The sequence below is a fragment of the Canis lupus genome, chromosome 18, assembly GCF_011100685.1.
Source record: "Canis lupus familiaris isolate Mischka breed German Shepherd chromosome 18, alternate assembly UU_Cfam_GSD_1.0, whole genome shotgun sequence".
In the NCBI taxonomy this organism is placed as follows: Eukaryota; Metazoa; Chordata; class Mammalia; order Carnivora; family Canidae; genus Canis; species Canis lupus.
In genome coordinates this window covers 12,324,800-12,338,846 of record NC_049239.1, presented here as the reverse complement: position 1 = coordinate 12,338,846, position 14,047 = coordinate 12,324,800, and the positions used below count along the sequence as shown (strand labels likewise).

The 14,047-nt window shown below is 44.5% G+C and overlaps 1 long non-coding RNA gene across 4 annotated transcripts; it reads right to left on the bottom strand.

Moving 5' to 3' along the window:
* Nucleotides 1-538: 538 nt before the first annotated feature.
* LOC102152560 lies at nt 539-14,033 on the bottom strand. 4 transcript variants are annotated; one of them, XR_005373147.1, is made up of 5 exons: nt 13,906-14,000; nt 2,692-2,743; nt 2,144-2,218; nt 1,377-1,489; nt 539-891 (listed from the first exon to the last, which is right to left on the bottom strand). It is a non-coding gene; the product is annotated as an uncharacterized LOC102152560 (long non-coding RNA). The 4 variants fall into 4 exon arrangements; XR_005373145.1 differs by lacking the exon at nt 2,692-2,743 and having other exon boundaries at nt 13,906-14,033; XR_005373148.1 differs by lacking the exons at nt 2,692-2,743; nt 13,906-14,000 and adding an exon at nt 7,351-7,399.
* Nucleotides 14,034-14,047: the final 14 nt, after the last annotated feature.

Below are 14,047 nucleotides of genomic sequence, written 5' to 3'. Positions count from 1 at the left end.
CGGGCTCCCTGCTCAGTGGGAAGCCTGCTTCTCCTGCCTCTGCCTACTGCTCTCCCTGCTTGTGTTCACTGTGTCTGTCAAACAGATGAATAAAATCTTAAAAAAAAAAAAAAATGAGATTCTTTGCATTCTTTTATTCATATTGAGGTTTTCAAAATCTGGTATTTGTTTGTAGCACATCCTAATTCTGAGTGGCTACATTTCAGTAGCCACACGTGGCTCATGGTTAATATATTAGCTAATATATTAGCACAGATGGGGATCATTCAGAGATTATCTAGACATGTACCTGAGGACCCTTTTTTTTATGAGACTGGCCTTGTATCTCTCTGAAATTCACTTTCCTCATATGTGAAATGGGAATAATAGAACCTACTTCAGAGAGCCTATATAAAATTAATTGGTATTGCAGAAGTTGCAAATAGCAGTGCACAGCAAGTACAGTATCTCTCTCTCTCTCCATACATATTGGTTCCATTTCTATGGAGAACCTTGACTAATATATGTGTGACGCAAGATACCCCAGATACCATCAGCGTTTGGTTATAGAAAAATGTCATGTCATATTTTTATTAAGCAACTTATTATTATTGCTCCAGCCCACAGACCTGAGGGCCAGGAAGCCTTCCTCTTGCAAATCTACACACAGGACCACCAGCTGCACCACCACATGGATCCGCCCTGTCCTTCCTCTCTTGCTCATGCTCCTGGTTGTGGCAAAGTCGTCTCCCCACAAAGTGGCACAAGCCTTCCAGTGTCCATGCCCCAGATCCTCTGAATCTTCCAGGGTTTACAGCCATTGAAACACGAGAGCTCTGCTGGGCTCCAGGGCCAGGGCTGGACAGAATGAATGGTCCCCTCTCCAAATCCAGCCACACGTCCTTGGCTGACCTGCAAAGCATTTCTGACTAGGCCCAGAGTGTCTAAAACTGTCTTTCAGACTTCTGTTAGCTCCGGCTTTCATTCCATGTCTAGAATCTTTTAAGTCTCTGGATAAACTTCCCTATATGTTTCTGATTTTTTTTTTGTCTAACCCTATATGTTGTTCCATTTGCTGTTCTCTACCTTGCCCTGCTCTGAGCACCAGGAAATGGGCCCTGATGTGCCATGCTTTGGGTTTTCTTTTTATTGGGCTCCTGGTTGGATTTGACCACTGGGAGTTACCAGCAGAAGATCCATCCAGAGGGAGGTGTGAGGATGAAGCATTTATTCTCTGCCCCTTCCCTACTTGGTCATCACAGTTCCAGCATGGCCTGTAGTCCTTCTAGGCTCCAGCTGCATGGCTCTGCTCTCCCTGCCTTCGATGGGGAGTTCCAAGGTCTTTTCTTTCCTTAGTCCCTTCAGGGCTGGGCTTGGTGCTACTAGTGTCTACTTACATCAGTATCCCTTGTTGGCTTCCTCATATCTGCTCACAGCTCTGGAGGGTGTCCTTTCATTAATGCCTCTTCAGTTTCTCCATCTAAGTTGCACTCTCTTTCCTGCAAAGAAGCTGGAAGATGGGACATCTGGGTGGCTCAGTGGTTGAGCTCAGGTCATGATCCCGGGGTCCTGGGATCAAGTCCCATGTTGGGCCACATGGGGAGCCTACTTCTCCCTCTGCCTATGTCTTTCTCTGTGTCTCTCATGAATAAATAAATAAATAATCTTTAAAAAAAAGGAAGCTGATTAACTTGAATCCATTCTTTAGGGCAGAGTGGGAGGGTAACCTTCCCTTCTCATTTTCTTGGGCTACCCTGACTCCAACTGAGTAAGGGACAGGCAAGTCTAGGTAGGGAGAGATAGACAGGGGGCTATGTGGTCTGGCTCAGAGAAATCCCCAAAATGCTGAGATGTAAGGAAACCAGAGATAAGGGAGTAGAGCAGACCACCTGGTTCCTGATGTTAGAGAATATTTTTCTTTGGTGGCTACAATGTAACCACGGAAAATAACCAGACCACAAAGAAGTCAGTCATTAAGGCTGTTATCAAAAGTCCTTGCTCAAACCAAGACAACACCAGAATCTCAGGGCCACGAGCTTCCCAGTCAGCTCCCAGTAGAAGACTGCCACTCCCAGCCCCCAGTGGCAACCTGTCGGGACCCTCTCACCCCGAGAGCCTTCTCTGTATCCCCACTTAATAAACTTCTCTCCCTTTACTTACTCACCTTTGTCTGTGAGATTCATTCTTCGACTCCATGAGACAAGAGTCTAGCTCGCCCACTTCAAGACGTCCTCCTCCCCTTCTCATGAAAGAAAAGATTTCACGAATATCAACAGATTCAAACGAATAATGAAGGGGGAGCAGAGGCAGAGATGTTGACAGTAATAAAATCAGGTGCCAGATGGAAAGGTAAACTGGCCTTGAAAGCACCCAGAGGACTCACCGCCTCCTCCCCATTTCCCTGTGGATTGTTCCCTGGGGATTCACTAATTCTGTGGATCATAATAATCCTGACTCAATGGTCAATATTGATGAGGTTTTGGAATATAGGTGAGGTTTGGAGCTGCCCACCGAGATAGAATTCTTGAAATGTCTATGGTGCAAAATGGTGGTTTGATTAAGGCCTGAGAACACGACCCCTGGGCAGGATGAGCTGCTGTCCCAGGGATTGGGAGGGGTGGCTGGTTATATACCTGCAGACTCAGGGGTGACAAGGAAAAGGGAGGTTTCAAAAGGACTTTCATATGCTAAAGTCCTTTTAAAAGGACTTACCAATGAGATAGTGGAGGCCTTGCCATTGTCAAGTCAAAGATTGCTTGTCCCTCTAGCAAGATATTAAGACAGTTGGAAACTTCCTGAGGAATGTCACCCATATCCTATCCTGGGGGGGGGGGGGGTCATTTGTGGGCTATCAGCTTGTGCTTTGTCCTCAGCTAGCCCTCGGTGGCACTGATTAGTCTTCTCCTTCTACTTTGTCATCCTCAAATCCCTGAACTCATGGTCTTCCCTCCAGTTCTGATACTTCTCATGTGAAAAGGCATCATTCACTCAGCCAAATCTGACACTTTAGAGCTTTCAGCAGCTTCTCCTCCTCCTCGCTCACCCCTGGAAAGGGCTACTTCCCAAAGTCCTATTGATACTCCCCCTCAAATATCTCACAAGTCTTTTTTTGCCCCTTGCCTGTGGTCTCTGCCTTCATTTGGGCCCGTAGCCTAGCGCTCCTGGATTGCTACGATAGATTTCTAGCTTATTATTGATGAGGAAACAGAAGGCTAGCTGAGGAAAAAGGAGAAGTTGACACCCCACAACTCCCGCCCCCCCAAGGTGGGATATGTGTGACATTCCTCATTAACTCCTGGCTGCCCTGAAGGTAAGGAAAGGAAAAACAAATAGTTAACTTATAGAAATCACAGTCCTGCAAGACATAAGTCTCCCTCAATTTACAAATGTCTTGGTAATCTAAAAGAAAAAAAGCAATTTTTATCAGTAACTTAGCTTCCAAAAGGAAATGTAGATACAATTATAACCTGCAGCCCATTGGTAGATACTTGAAGTGGACAGAATGTAATGCTCCTCCCTCCATGGTAACTCTTGGCCAACACTATGGAATATATTAAGTAAAGATAAATGATATTCTGCAATTATACGTCCATGAGTTCTTTTAAATATTTTATTTATTTATTCATGAGAGACACACGGAGAGAGGCAGAGATAGGCAGAGGGAGAAGCAGGATCCCTGTGCGGAGCCAGACGTGGGACTCGACCTCAGGACCCTGGGATCACGCCCTGAAGCAAAGGCAGCCGTTCAACCACTGAGCCACCCAGGTGCCTTCCAACTCTGTTAAAGTAAATACCTTGCTAAAGGGGAAAACACCCTTAACTTGACAATGACAAGGCCTGTAGTATCTCAAAGGTCCTCTTCAGCATAAGAAAGTTCTTTTGAAAACCTCCGTCTTCCTTCTCCCCCAACTCCCAAGTATGTAATCGGTCACTCCTCACAATCCCCAGGGCAGCAGCTCTTCCTGACCTCGGGGCCTCCCGAGAATAGTGAATAGTGGAACCTTTATTTTCCCAACAAACATGTATCACTTATGAATTAAAAAAAGTTTTTAAAAAAATATTTTATTATTCATGAGAGACACACAGAGAGAGGGGGCCAGAGACATAGGCGGAGGGAGAAGCAGGCTCCCCATGGGGAGTCCAGTGTGGAACTCGATCCCAGAACTCCGGGATCACACCCTGAGCTGAAGGCAGCCACCAGACACCTAAAAAAAAAAAAAAAAAAAAAAAAAAAAAGCTTTTAATGAAAGTATTGGCCTGCCCCAGGATTAATCCTAGTTCACATCTTCTATTTGTTTTCCTCTAGTCATGATATTTTATCCAGAGATTTTAATTACTCTCTGTACGGCAATGATTATGTTCCATATTTCCATTTAGAAACCTTTTTCAAGCTACAAATATCTATATTCCCTACTGGAGATTCATAAAAAAAAAAAAATCAAACCACTATTTTGCACCAAAGATGCCTCAAGAATTCTTTCTTGGAGGGATCCCTGGGTGGCTGAGCGGTTCAGCGCCTGCCTTCATCCCAGGGTGTGACCCTGGAGACCCGGGATCGAGTCCCACGTCGGGCTCCTTGCATGGAGCCTGCTTGTGTTTCTGCCTCTCTGTCTCTCATGAATAAATAAAATTAAAAAAACAAACAATTCTTTCTTGGTCCTTGGCTCCAGATCTCACCCCACCAAACCTCACCTATATTCTAAAACTGCATCCTTATCTCTGGCTTCACTTCCCTAATCACATTTACTCCAATTGTCACACTGGTTTTCTGAGTTTTTTGTTTGTTTGTTTGTTTTAGAATTGAAACCTTTTTAAGTCATCCATCTGTTGTAAATCTTCCCATTTTCAATGTGGGGAAGTTTCACAGTTTTCCCATAAAGCCACAAGCATTACTGAGCTGTGGGATCTCCCGCATGTTATGTATTTTAGCATTATAATGAGGTAAAGGTAGTTGTGGGGCTTTCCAGAGGTCACTCTCCCGTCCTTCTATGCAGGCCTGAGTCAGGAGTTCAGCTCTGACTGGTCTGGAAGGGTGGACAGGCTGGACGGGCTGGATGTCTTGTCAGAGCTGTTGGTTTTGCTCGAGGGGATTTTGTTTTTCCTGTGCCTTGAGTTAAGAGCTAAGCTGGAAAGAAGATCTTAAGGAACAAACAATGTGTGACAAAGGTCAGTGAGTACAAGCAGATGAGCAGGAAATGTCCATCTTGGGGGTAGGGGACAGATTGGGTAAAACTATAGGTTACAGTTAGAGACTTTTGAATGGTAATGGTTTTAGACACCAGGGAAACTTCAGGATACTTGAAATAGAAATAATTTGTGGGGGTACCTGGGTGGCTCAGTGGCTTAAGCGTCCACCTTCAGCTCAGGTCATGATCCCAGAGTCCTGGGATTGAGGCCCGCCTTGGGCTCCCTAACCCGAGGGGAGCCTGCTTCTCCCTCTCCCTCTGCTCTTCCCTCTGCTCATTATTTTTCTCTCTCTCTCAAATAAGTAAATAAATTTTTTTTAAAAAAAGAAACACACCAGAAAAGTCACTGAAAACATAAGATATTGAATAAATTTATAAACTAGAGAACAGGATATAGAAACATTGTAATATTTCTTTAGGCCAAGCTGGAAGGAATGCAGCTCTTCAGCTCCTCCCATCTGAGGCTTGTTCCCTTTCTCTGTGCCCTCCCACCTCTTCAAGGGCTACTACTTCTTCAACCTTTGCTCTTCTGAATTTTACTTATTTTTAAAATTCATTTTCAAAGATTTTATTTATCTGACAGAGAGTGTGCGCACATGAGCCACAGTAGGGGCAGAGGGAGAGGGAGATGCAGACTCCCTCCGGAATAGGGAGCCTGATGCGGGACTGGATCCCTGGATCCCAGGATCGTGACCTGAGCCAAAGGCAGGTGCTTACCTGACTGAGCCACCCAGGTGCCCCCTGCTGTCCTGATGTTTAAAAATCACCATTTAAATACAGTGTAGGGATCCCTGGGTGGCGCAGTGGTTTGGCGCCTGCCTTTGGCCCAGGGCGCGATCCTGGAGACCCGGGATCAAATCCCACATCGGGCTCCTGGTGCATGGAGCCTGCTTCTCCCTCTGCCTATGTCTCTGCCTCTCTCTCTCTCTCTGTGACTATCATAAATAAATAAAAAAAATTAAAAAAAAAAAAATAAATAAATACAGTGTAGTAAACTTCCATTTTATTGAAAAGAAACCAGCCCTCCACCACCCACATTCCTTTGGCGACTGTCCCTTCACTTCATCCTTAAGTTTCTGCAAAGAGCTGTTGGTTCTCTGGGCCTCCACTTTCTGACTTGACATTCTCTCTTCAAGTGATTTTCCCCAGACCACTCCACTGAAAACACTGTCATCCACATTGACTTCTTTGTTGTTCAGTCATAGTGAGCAGCATTTAATTTGACCATTTTGTTTTATTTGACCACTTTATAGAATTTCACAATATAGACAAATGTTGGCTTTACCTTGTCTCATCCTTTGATTTCTATGATAGCACCTGCCTTTGGTTTTTCTACCATTTTAGCTATGCTTTCTCAATTTCCTTCTTTAGCTTCCCTTTTCTTTTCCTATATGTTAATGTTCCTAGTGTACCCCTTTGGGGCTTCACTTTCTCAAATGCCATACTTTCCTGGACCTTTAATTCTACTCCAATGTCCTTTTTCTTTTTTTAAAAATATTTAATTTATTTATTTACGAGAGACACACAGAGAGAGGCAGAGACACAGGCAGAAGGAGAAGCAGCCTAGCCTCCCTGCAAGGAGTCTGATGCGGGACTTGATCCCAGGACCCCAGGATCATGTCCTGAGCCAAAGGCAGACACTCAACTGCTAAGCCACCCCGGCGTCCTTCCAATATTCTCAATATGCCAGTTGTCTGCACATCTCTAGCTCCTGCCCAGATATTTTGTGGATATCTTGATTTTCTATCCAGTAGTCTCTAATGTGTTATGCACACCTTCCTTGAGGTATGCAAAAAAATGTATATAGTTCCAGGAGAAAAAGTTAGGTATTGCTAATTGCATTTATTTTCTCATCTGAAAACTAAAGATATAATGCTTTGTTAATATTTGTATATTCGTTATCAGCAGTGTCCTCAGTGGCTTCTTTGTCTTCTCATTTCTGTGTTGCAAAGTACATGCTTTATCTCTAGGTTCCAACCACCCACATAGATGCAAAGGCATAGAGAAGCTCAAGTTCTGCTGAGTATTTCTTATAGAGAGATGGTCACACATGGGCACATTCCAGCTATGTGTGGCCCTTGATTCCCCTTTCACCCTTCACTCCTGAGCTTCAACAAATCCTAAATCTGATTATTATTCCTGAATGATGGTGGCAGGCTCATATGCCCACTCTAAAACAACTCACAGGGATGCCTGGGTGGCTCAGGGTTTGAGCGTCTGTCTCTGGCTCAGGTCGTGATCCTGGGGTCTTGAGATTGAGTCCTGCATCAGGCACCCTGCGGGGAGCCTGCTTCTCCCTCTGCCTGTGTCTCTGCCTCTCTCTGTGTCTCTAATGAATAAATAAATAAAATCTTTAAAACAACTCATGGACGTATAGTTGCAGAATTTATCTTTACTTAATATATTCCATAGTATTCCATATGGAATATATTCCATAGTATCATTTATCTTTACTTAATATATTCCATAGTATTGGCCAAGAGTTACCATGGTGCTCCAAGTGGCTTGGGACACAAGTGTGTTGTCAATCCAGACCAGCTGAGATTAGGCCATTTTATACCTGTCACATTATTACCCAAGCTGTTAATTTCATTGAAAAATAACAAAAGAGGGCAGCCCCGGTGGCAGAGCGGTTTAGCGCCACCTGCAGCCGGGGGTGTGATCCTGGAGACCTGGGATCAAGTCCCACGTCGGGCTCTCTGCATGGAGCCTGCTTCTCTCTCTGTCTGTGTCTCTGCTACTCTCTCTCTCTGCATCTCTATGAATAAATAAAACCTTAAAAAAAAAAAAAAGAAAAATAACAAAAGAATGATGATCATAAAAGGGTACAATCTTTGCAGTGCCTTTTGCAGCATAGAGGGTACCTATGAAGGGATCCCTGGGTAGTGCAGGGGTTTAGCGCCTGCCTTTGGCCCAGGGTGTGATCCTGGAGACCGGGGATCGAATCCCATGTCGGGCTCCCGGTGCATGGAGCCTGCTTCTCCCTCTGCCTCTCTCTCTCTCTCTCTGACTATCATAAATAAATAAAAATTAAAAAAAAAAAGAAAAAATTTTTTTCCATATAGACTTTCACTGGTTATCTCATAGGAAAGCTTTTTTTCATTTTGCAAAAGGAAAGTGTTTCAAATTTGAAAACACGTGCTCATCAGTATTTTGCTATCTAACAGATATATTTTAAAACATAACCAACATTATTTGTTCAAGAATAGTGTGATAGTTTAGAACGGTGGGAAGATTACTACTTCTCAAAACACTTTATGATACAGAGATAAAAGTGCATGAAAACTGGTATTTAGGGACACCTGGGTGGCTCAGTGGTTGAGCATCTGCCTTCGGTTCAGGAGGTGACCCCGGAATCCAGGATGGAGTCCTGCATCAGGCCCCTGCATGGAGCCTGCTTCTCCCTTTGCCTATGTCTCTGCCTCTCTCTATATATCTCTCATGAGTAAAAATTAAAATCTTAAAAAAAAAAAAACCTGGTATTTTGACATGCTTCTCTATTTAACATGATTTAAAAAAAAAAAAAGATTATATTTATTCATGAGAGACACAGAGAGAGGCAGAGACATAAGCAGAGGGAGAAGCAGGCTCCATGCAGGGAGCCCAATGTGGGACTCCAACCCGGACTCGATCCTGGACCCCAGGATCATGCCCTGAACCAAAGGCAGATGCTCAACTGCTGAGCCACCCAGGCAACCCTATTTAACATGATTTTAATGGCAAAAGTGGCCAAGCATTCACTCATATTTTGTGTCTGGCAAGTTGTGAATGAATTGCAACTATAAATTGGCCATGAATGTGAGTCTGGCAAAAATCAGTGAAAACATTTTGTAAAAATCTATTGGCTGTGTGGAATTTTCAATAGAGTATTGTATACTTTGTAATTATTTGTTACTTGTTGCTACACATTATTTTTATTTATGGCGTAAAATGTATAATAATTTGTGATCATTTCCAAGAGAGCTTGTTAACATTTACCAGCACACCACCACTCATTATGACTCAGATGCCACTAGCTAGTTCTTCCACTCTCCTAACCTGCCTTTCCTTCCTTGTCTTACTTAAGAAACATAACTTTAAGTGACTATAGCAAGAAATATGATGTGTGGAAAATAAAATTGCAATTGCCTTAAAAATCAGTGCCTGGGGATCCCTGGGTGGCCCAGTGGTTTGGCGCCTGCCTTTGGCCCAGGGCGCGATCCTGGAGACCCGGGATCGAATCCCACGTCGGGCTCCCGGTGCATGGAGCCTGCTTCTCCCTCTGCCTGTGTCTCTGCCTCTCTCTCTCTCTCTCTGTGACTATCATAAAAAAAAAAAAAAAAAAAAAAAAAAAAAAATCAGTGCCTGAACTGCAGAGGAATAGTAACCATTGTGGTTTATTGAGACTCTCTGAGTCTTTGAGCCAGGCGGAAGAAGGGATATTCAAAGACTCATCCTGATTAATTTTAAGAAAGCAGATTAGTTCGGATTTAAAGGCTGCACAGAATGAGTTTCCCAATCCAGACCTACCAATCTTGCAGTTCCCAGTCGGTTATAGTAATAATAGGTTCTTTCAATCTGAGTTTTTAATACTGAGTTTTCATTATTCTCAGATTCTTAATTTTGTCATGGGAAAAGAGAATGTATGCTTCACTATTACTAGATGACATTTAAAATTGGAATTCAGAATCTGGAATTTTTTATCTAAAAAAAGACAGGATAAATAAATTAAAAGTTGCATAAATTTATCCTAGATAGACTAGTTTGACTCTATCACTAGCTAAAGTGATGAATTAAAGTAAGTCCTTAAACTATTTATTTTCTTTACAGTCTACCTAATTACAGACTACTTTATAGTCTACCTGGACCAGATTGCTTGAATTAAAAAAAATAAGAGTTTTGTATGTTATTAGAGAATTCTTCCCCAGTAAAAGTGAACACAAAAAAATTTCCCAGATTAAGCCAGCCACTCACCCTGTCTATAAAAATAGAGCCAGTCTCACTCCAAGGTTAACAGAAGGAACTTCATTATGGGGGTGGGGGGGTGGGGGGTGGAACACCTGGGTGGCTCAGTGGTTGAGCATCTGCCTTGGGTTTGGGTTGAGATCCAAGGGTCCTGGGATCTAGTACCGCATTGGGGGGATTCCCACTGGGGAACAGGGTGTGATCCTGTGACGCAGGATCAAGTCCCATGTCGGGCTCCCTGCATGGAGTCTGCTTCTCCCTCTGCCTCTCTGCCTATCTCTCTGCCCCCCCATGAATAAATAAATAAAATCTTTAAAAAATAAATAAAATGAAATCTGATAAAAAAAAAAAAACACCATTTGGTTTTTCAACACGAAACCTAAAACAACAATGTAGTTAGGACTAAAACCAGGTTGGGGTTGACTGAGTCCTCCTCGCTGGCTTGAGCACAGGCTTCTAGCCCTCATGGGGTCAGGAGGTTTTGATTCTAGAAGTGCCTTCTTGATTCTCCTCAACAAGAAGACCAAACAAGCTTATTGCAAGATGAACAGCAACTCAAGAGGGGTCCATGTCCTTGAAGTGGGCTCCCAATCCGAGCTGGAAACCCCCTCGGGGGGGGTGCCAGCTCGAGGCACCACTCAGATTTTCAGAGGCTGATCCCAGACAGAGCAGCTTTATTTCCGCACAGAAATAGTTCCGTTTAGGCACTGAGGGGGGCACTTGACGGGATGAGCACTGGGTGTTAGTCTATATGCTGACAAATTGAACACCAATAAAAAATAAATTTATATATTAAAAAAAGGAAGCTGCCAATGTGAACCAAAAAAAAAAAAAAAAAGAAAGAAATAGTTCGTTTAAAATGAAATCTGTGGGCAGCTTGGGTGGCTCAGCAGTTTAGTGCTGCCTTCAGCCCAGGGTGTGATCCTGGAGACCTGGGTTCGAGTCCTGCATCAGGCTTCCTGCATGGAGCCTGCTTCTCCCTCTGCCTGTGTCTCTGCCCCCCGCCCTCTGTGTCTCTCATGAATAAATGAATAAATAAAATATAAAAAAAAAAGAGAGAACCTCATTATGGGGGCAGTGGGAAAAATAAGTAAGGCCACTGGAGTGGCAGTGGCTAAGGATGGCTCACAAGCATCATCTCTGATAATTATTTACTGCAGAAAGTAAGAAAACTTGGGCAAAGTATTTTTAAGTGAAGTTAAAAATCATAAATTCACAGGGGAGGCATGAGATGAAAAGTCAGCAGATTAATTTCCAGCCAACATGATTGAGCAAGCTAGTGCAGAAAGTTGTCTGGTGTAGGGCTAAACACGTAGAAATACTGAATAAAATAATGCAATTAAAAATACAACAATTTTTAATTTAGTTGAAAACTAAGAGAAAGAAATATACAGGAAAGAAAAGACAAAAGGCAAATCTGAATTCGTAGAGGTGAGCACACTTGAAACGAGGATTCATTTTGGAGTGTTAGAATGGAGAACAAGTGATGTCTGGGTGGCTCAGTGGTTGGGTATCTGCCTTTGCTCAGGGTGTGATCCCGGGGTCCTGGGATCCAGTCCCACATCAGGCTCCCTGCACGGAGCCTGCTTTTCCCTCTGCCTATATCTTTGCCTCTCTCTCTCATGAATAAATAAATAAAATCTTAAAAAAAAAAAAAGAATGTAGAACAAGCCTTAATAGGTGTCCACACACTAGGGCCTCAGTGTCCAGGTTTCAACTTCCATATTCAAAGTTAGCTGCAACTACCTGTATGCTGCTGGAAATAAAGATGGGCTGGCTCATTTCTGAAATGGGATTATATCCACCTCCCCCCTCCACGGGCTTAGTGGCAGGAGCAAGGATGCTGGCCATCCATGGGAATTCATTATTTTAGTTTTTAAAAAAGATTTTATGTATTTATTTGAGAGAGAGAGAGAGTGCACATGATAGAGAGAGAGAGTGAGTGGTAGGGAAGGGCAAAGGAAGAGAGAGAAGCAGATCCCCCCACTGAGCAGGGAGACTGATATGGGGCTGGATCCCAGGATCCTGACCTGGGCAGAAGGCAGGCACTTAACCAACTGAACCACCTGGGCAAACCGACCCTTAGGAGTTCTATTTAAATAAAAAAATCACTGATAAGAAATTCAGGTTCCAGAATTGTGCTATCCTTAGTAGTGGATTTAGATTTTCAGCTAAGTAAGATAGGAAATACAAGCTAAAAAATTAATGAATATTCAACGTATCTGGTACCCTAAATACTGTTGGGGCCAAGCAAAGGCATATGGGAAGCAGGTATGCTTCTACAGCCCTGGCACAGGGGCTCACAGGAAAACTGATCCCTCCAAAACATGAGCTCATAGTCAAAAGTGACAATAGGAAAAGAAAAAAGATCACCAAGGATAGCCAGCTGACCCAGCAAATTGTATCCTAAGACTAAGAGAAAATAGAGCAAGTTGAAAAAGATGTTATGTGTAAAGGACAGAATTCATATGCCAAAAAAAAGAATATGCTTTAAGAAAAAGTTACTGAGCCTGGGTGGCTCAGTCTGTTAAGAGTTACATCTCTGGCTGGCTCAGCGGTTTAGCGTCTGCTTCGGCCCCCAGGCGTGACCCTGGGGTCACCTGGGGTCCCGGGATCGAATCCCGCGTCGGGCTCCCTGCGAGGAGTCTGCTTCTCCCTCTGCCTGTGTCTCTGCCCTCCCCCTCTCTCTGTGTCTCTCACGAATAAATAAAAATTTAAGAAAAACAAACAAACAAACAAATAAACACGAGTCTGTCTGTCTGCCTTGGGCTGATGTAATGATCCCCAGGTCCTGGAGTGGAGCCGGAGGTGGGCTCCCTGCTCAGGGGAGAGCCTCTTTCTCCTTGGCCCACCCCCCAGGTCTCTCTCTCAAATAAAAATCTTTTTTTTTTTTTTTAGGAAAAAGTTACTTTATATGTGTATATATATATACATATATATATATATTTAAAGATTTTCTTTATTTATACATGAGAGTCACACAGAGAGAGGCAGAGACACAGGCAGAGGGAGAAGCAGGAGGATCCCGTGGATCCCCATGCGGGACCTAGTCCCAGGACCCCAGTATTACCACCTGAGCCCAAAGTAGACGCTCAACCGCTGAGCCACCCAGGCTGCCCTAAAAAATATTCCTTTTTTTTTTTTTTTTTTAAGATTTATTTATCCGAGGGGGGGGGTGGGGAGAGAGAGGGAGGGAGAGACAGGCAGAGGGAGAAGCAGGCTCCATGCAAAGAGCCCGACGCGGGACTCGATCCCGAGACCCCGGGGTCACGCCCTGAGCTGAAGGCAGGCGCTAAACCGCTGAGCCACCCGCGGCTGCCCTAAAAAAATATTCCTGATATAAATTCTACAAATGAAATTCTACATCATGAAATAAAAAAGACTTGCACGCCGACGTTATAAAAGACCAGGAAAGAAGGTGTGAAGAAACTCGCAGGTTGGAGGAGACCGAGACCTGACAGCTGAGTGCAATAGGGCAGGGACTCTGCGTTGGGTCCTCGGCCAGAAAAAGGACGTTCAGGGGAAAAGGAAGCTGGGACGAGGCCTCCAGAGTAGTTCCGTAACCTTAGGGTCCCGGCTCCGAGGATCCCTGGACTGTGGTCCTGAACGATGCCGACCGTGGCGGAAGCTCAGGGAAGGGCGTGCGCGAGCTCTTAGAATTGTTATTTCTAAATAACAGGAGGAGAAGAAGGCAAAGAGGAGGAGGAGGAGGAGGAGGAGGAGGCGGGTCGGGGCAGAGGCTGCGGGCAGGCTACGCCGGGCTTCCGCGAGCCCCCCCAGCCCGAGGCGCACCCACCTGCGGCTGTAGGTGGGCGGGCGGTGCGGGCGCGGAGCCCCGGGGAGCGGCGAGCAAGCCCCGCCGGCCGCACTGCGCAGGCGCCGGGACTGTCGGTTCCCAGGCCCGGGGCTCCTCGCGCTTCTGGGCCTGCGCACTGGGG